The sequence below is a fragment of the Portunus trituberculatus genome, chromosome 39, assembly GCF_017591435.1.
Source record: "Portunus trituberculatus isolate SZX2019 chromosome 39, ASM1759143v1, whole genome shotgun sequence".
In the NCBI taxonomy this organism is placed as follows: Eukaryota; Metazoa; Arthropoda; class Malacostraca; order Decapoda; family Portunidae; genus Portunus; species Portunus trituberculatus.
The window spans coordinates 4,443,964-4,450,318 of NC_059293.1; the positions used below are offsets into that span (position 1 = coordinate 4,443,964).

General features: G+C 40.7%; 1 non-coding gene across 1 annotated transcript; it reads right to left on the reverse strand.

Moving 5' to 3' along the window:
- Nucleotides 1-4,758: 4,758 nt before the first annotated feature.
- Trnag-ucc lies at nucleotides 4,759-4,830 on the reverse strand. The gene has a single exon. It is a non-coding gene; the product is annotated as a tRNA-Gly (tRNA).
- Between the last annotated feature and the right edge of the window lie 1,525 nt (nucleotides 4,831-6,355).

The following is a 6,355-nucleotide window of genomic DNA, read 5'->3' on the forward strand; positions in this document are numbered from 1 at the left end:
ACACACACACACACACACACACACACACACACACACACACACACACACACACACACACACACAAACAGCGCATGTCACATCAATCCCCAAGACATCGCACCCACAGTCCCTCAACGATATCAGACCAATATCAATCACTCCAATCCCAAGTCTCCTATGCGAAGATTTTATTTTCAAAGTAACTTACTCTCACCTCGCCCCCACATAGACCCACAACAATACGGCAACGTAAAATCTTCCTCCACAACACACTGCCTCATCAGCCTCCTTGACTTTATTCACAGTAACTTGGATAAACGAAAGACCTCTGTAGCCCTCGCCTTTATTGACTTCAAAAAAGCTTTTGATTTAGTGCACCACAACACTGTGATCAACAAAGCCATCAAGCTCCTCCCCCCAACATCGTGGCATGGCTGGCAAACTTCCTATCTGACAGACAACAGGTAGTCAGGTATCAAGGAGCGGCCTCCACCTCTAAGCCCCTCACTTGCGGCGTCCCCCAAGGGATCAAGCTTAGACCTCTCTGCTTCCTCCTCATCATCAACGACGCGATGACGGACACTCCATCCAGATAGAAATATGTTGACACAACACTAGGCGTCACACTCAGCAACTCAAACCCAGACTACACTCAACTCCAAGCACTCCTCAACACACTACACACATGGACGACAAACAACCACATCACAATCAACGCAAATAAATCCACAGTCATGCACATAAACACCTCTACTAGTGCTGCTACAGTCCCGCCCCCCCCCTGGTCTCCATCGGCAACAGTTCCCTCCAGGTGGTCAGGTCGGCCAAGCTGCTGGGCGTGACCATTGATGACCAGCTCACCTAGAAACTTCACGTCGGCAACCTGGTCAAGTCTGCGACCTACAAACTACACCTTCTCAGGCGACTCAAGACCCTGGGAACCCCGCTGGTGAGCTGGCAGGAGTGTATTCTTGCTTTATCCTGCCGAAGCTCACATATGCATCCCCTGCATGGTCTAGCTCACTGACCCTCACCCAGCGCCGCCAACTGGAGACAGTACAAAAACGGGCGTGTCGGCTGATCTTGGGAAGCAACTATACCAGCTACCAAGACGCCCTGCACGCCCTGAAGCTCAACACCCTGCAGGACCGCCACGCGCTACTCCTGGAACAGATGGGCCGCCGGCTGCTGCACCACCCCGCCACCGTGACCTCCTCCCTCCCACTGCACCGCGTCCTCGTACCTCGGTGAGGCACGCCAACACACTCGTGCCCATCAGAGCCAGAACCGACCGCTACAAAAAGTGTGCTGTGCCAACCATGGTACAGGCAATAAACACACAGTAACAAGCTGCATTCGTTTATTCTTGTATAGTATTAAGTTATTCTTGTATAATATTAAGTCTTTAATTGTTTTGTTTTGTTTTGTTTTTTAAAGTATGTACAAATACATCCACCCCTTTTCTGTAAAATTTCAGCCTTTGGGCTGCAATGTCTAATAAACCGTATTATTATTATTATTATTATTATTATTATTATTATTATTATTATTATTATTATTATTATTATTATTATTATTATTATTATTATTAAACACACACTTCACTTTAATTTAAAAATCATGGTAATTCCAAAACCAGCCTCGAGTCAGCTTCTGGGGAGGGGACCATTAATTTCCACTGGTCGGCTTTGCTCTTCCAGTATCAACCCTATAATGTTTTGACACCTCCCTCAACTTTTTCTTCATTAAATCAAACATTCGCATTCTTAGATCTAATTTTCAATATGCTGAATACCGCCTCTCTTCTACTTAACCTCATCTTCTTTTCCTCACCGAAACACAGCTGTCTGAAGCAACTGGAAGTAGCCCCTTCTCTGTTCCCTAATATTTTTTTCTATCACAATTTTCGTTCCAGAGTTGGATGTTGCAACGACTTGACATGCTCTTGCGCCTACGCTCTTGAATCTTGCGAGTTTTCCGCCATCTGTCTTCGACTCAATAGTCACTCTCTAAGCACATATATCTTTTTTTGTTTATTCCTCTACTAATTCCTCTTATTATAAGAATTTTTTTTACTATCTAACTTCAAAGGTGGAGCATATTTTCTCACTATCCTTTCATGTAGATCTCTATCCTTGGAGATTTTAATGTTTACCACCACCTTCAGCTTTCCTCTACCTTTACTGACCTTCCTGGTGAATTAGCCTTCAATTTTTCTATCATCCATGACCTAGAGCAACTGGTGCAGCACTCTACTCATATCCCTTATCATCCTAGCGATACACCCAACATTCTTGACTTCTTTCTTACCTCTAATCCTTTTCCTTATTCTGTTACCCTATCTTCTCCGTTGGGCTCCTCTAATCAAATCCATTTCAGTATCTTGTCCTATTTTCCAATCCCTCCTCAGGATTCCCTAAAGCGGAAGTGCTTCTGGCGTTTCGCCTCTGCCAGTTGGAGGGGACCTGGGGAGGTATTACTGCATGCTGATTTTCCTTGGAATGACCACTGCCTCCGATTCAGAGACTCATCTCTGTGTGCTGAGCGCATAGCAAAGGTGATAGTGTCCGGCATGGAGGCATACATTCTTTACGCTTTCTCGCAACCTAAACCTTCCACACCTAGGGCTAATACAGCCTGTTCTCGTGCTATATATGATAGAGAGGTTGCCCACAAAGGACACTTGAGCCTTCCATCACCTGGATCTCAGGCTCTTTATATTTCTGCCCGGAATCATGCCAAATCTGTTTTCCATCTTGTCAAAAATCTTTGAAAATCGAACTACCCTCGAGACTTATGGCACCTGGCCAAAAACATCTTCAATAACTTTACTTTTTCATCTTTCCCTCCTTTGTTTCATCCTGATGGCACCACTGCCATCTTATCTGTCTATACATATGAACTCTTCTTTCAAATCCTTGATAATACCTCTACCTTAGATGATTCTGGCCTTGTCCCTCCCTCTCCTCTCTCTCCTTCTCCCTCTGCAACTTCATCTCAAGTGTCCTCTCTGATCGTTCTATTGCTTTTGTGGTAGACGACCGCTGTTCTTCTCCTAAATCTATAAACGGGATTCTGTCCTGTCATCCACTCTCCTCTTATCATTTATCAATGATATTCTAAATCAAACTTCTAGCCTTATCCATTCCTACGCTGTTGATATCACCCGACACTTTTCCACGTCATTTCAGGGACGACCAACCCTTCAGGAAGTTAACAGATCACGCAGGGACGCCACAGAATGCCTGACTTATGATCTTTCTAAGAAATTTTCTGATTGGGGTAAAGAAAATGTAGTAGTGTTCAATGCCTCAAAAAAATCAATTCCTCCATCAACTCGAAACAACCTTACAGACAAATATTCCCTCTCTCTGAATGACATTCAACTGTCCCTCTCTTCTACATTGAACATCGTCTGTCTGTCCTTTGCTTATAATCTAAACTGGATACTTCACATTTCATCTCTTGCTAAAACAGCGTCTATGAAGTTAGGCGTTCTGAGGCAATTCCACCGGTTTTTCTCGCCTCTCCAACTGCTAACTCTGTACGAATGCTTTATCCGCCCATGTATACAATATTTTTCCCATGTGTGGGGGTTCCACTCACACAGTTTTATTATATAAAGTGGAATTTAAAGCTTTTTATCTCATCGATTTCTCTCGTTTAACTGACTGTCTTAATCCTCTTTCTCAACACCGGAATGTTGCATCTTTTGTTATCTTCTAACGCTATTTTCACGAGAACTGCTATTCTGATTTTGCTAACTCCATGTCTTCATTCATCCCGCGGCCTCGCTACACAAGACATTCTTCTTCTTTCCCCCCCTATTCTATCCATCTCCCTAATGGAAGAGTTACCAGTATTCTCAATCATTCATATCTTTCTGTAGCAAACTTTGGAACTTCCTACCTCCTTCTGTATTTCCATCTTCCAATGACTTGACCTCATTTAAGAGGGAGGTTTCAAGACCTTTATCCTTTTTTTCAGCTAACTCTCTTGGATCTGCGCGGTGACTGGCATCCCAATTTGGCCTTTTTCTTACTCTTTCTTTTTCCTTTGGATAGTTTTTCCCTCTTACATAAAAAAAATAACGACTTATGATATTGTGATGTCTTGGAAATAGTTGTAGTAAGAACACAGATCCCTTATCCCAAGACTCGAATAAAATTCCAGAGCCAAAGTTCAGAACACATCGTCTTGTAAGTGTCTGGCAGGAGCTTCTCGTCGCCGCCACAGATCACGGTCCAAGGATCACCAAAGTTTTCAGAACGAGAACCACTTCATATATCTTGAATACCTTCACTGGTTACAGAAAAATCATGCATCTACGGAAAGATTAATGAAAATTGTAATGGACTGTCATAGGCCTTTCTTTCATCTCCTCAATGCTGTATCTCTTTCTATCTTCTGCTTTTATTATCACACTAACTGTTCTTCTGATCTTGCCAGCTCTATCCCCTCCCTATCTGCTGCAGTGTCGCTGCACAAGACTTACTACATTCTCGCCCCAAATTCTGTCTACTTCTCTGATCCAAGAGTTAACCAGTTTTCTCAATCATTCATAATTTTCCTGGTAAATTCTGAGATTCCAAGACTTCTTCCATATATCCTCCTTCCTCTGATTCTTTGAAGAGGAAAATTTCAAGACACTTGCCCTCCCATTTCAATTTCAAATATTTTTTTTTACTATTTTCTTAGTACTGGTACTTTCTTTGGGCTATTCTTTCTACTATTCGTCACCGGTACATAAAGTCATTAAGGAAAAAAGAAGAGATTCCTTGCGATGGCCGGGAATCGAACCCGGGTCAACTGCTTGGAAGGCAGCTATGCTCACCACTATACCACCATCGCATAAAATTCCATCATTGTGTAGGAGATTAAGAATTCTGACTATATTATGCTGGAAGTAGCTCACCTCACATCAGGTGCCCACAGTGAGACGAGGCATAACAAAGCGTGAACATAATGGCTCAAGTCATGCACAGTCAATATCAATGGGTTTGTAGCAAACGTCACCATTGCTAAATTTTAGCAATTCTGAAGCTCCATACAAAACATGAAATTTGATCGATTTTTATCTGCTCAACACGAATGGACCACTATTGTCAGTACCTGAGACTCAACGTCTAGCTGTCCACTGTGAGATAAGACCGACAGACAGCGGCGTCAAGAAATTGTATCACCTCACGTACCTGGAAAGAACAGGAAAGAAGTATCAAAACAAATTATTCACATTACAGTATAGGAGCATCAGAAAAAAAATAACAAGCTAACACATCCCCGAAACACCTACAAATATTCAGAAACACTTTTCACTCTCACCAAAATTATTTCGAAAGATCATGGAGATGAAGAGCTGGCTTTTCAAGAATGTTTCCCCAGACAATAATATACAAAACCTTGTTGATCTGTTACTAGAAGAAGGAAATCATCCTTAAAATCCGTGCCACTTCAATTAGAGCTTTTTAACCGTGATAGAGGTGCGGCCAGGAGTGATGGAGAACAAGCCCCAAACACGCCCGCCTCAACTTTAACCCCTTGCTAAAAGATGCGTCTACAAGGGAGCCTCATTAATTATCTGAAAGCACTTGAAGGTTTTAATGAATCTGTGTATAATTAAATCTTTCGTTTCTTGGTAAGCTGTGAGGGGAAAGTAAATCATTAAAGATGAGGAGCAATGCATAATATGGCGTCTGAATCAGCATCAAAAAGTACGTTCAAGTTTTATCACTAATGTAATGCAAACACGGGCCTTTAATAAATCTCGTGCAGAGCAACACACGCCCTCACTGATGTAAACGCCTGGCCAGCTGATGGGAAGCACAGTTGAACGCAGCACACGGGAAAAAGGCGCACTCTTCTAACCCTTGGCGCTGGCCAGGAGCAGTGCCTCGGTGTGTACCATTGATGCAATGGTATTATTGTACTTACATAGTCAAAATCAAATAAAGACACGCTGTCTCACGAAGCTCATGAAGGAAAATAACCCGAAAATAAATAAACATATCAAGTAATAATAACAATGATAATAACAATAAAAAATAATAACAATAATGATGATAACAAAAAAGAAAAAAAAAAAAAAAAAAATAATAATAATAATAATAATAATAATAATAATAATAATAAAAATAATAATATGAATATGAACAATAATAGTAATAATAATAATAATAATAATAATAATAATAATAATAATAATAATAATAATAAAAATAATAATAGTAATAATGATAATAACGTGATTAATGAAAATAGTAAATGATAATGATGACATTAATGATAATATAAATAACATGAATAACATGAACATGAATAAGAAAAATAAAAAATAAAAATATTAATATTAATAATAATAATAATAATAATAATAATA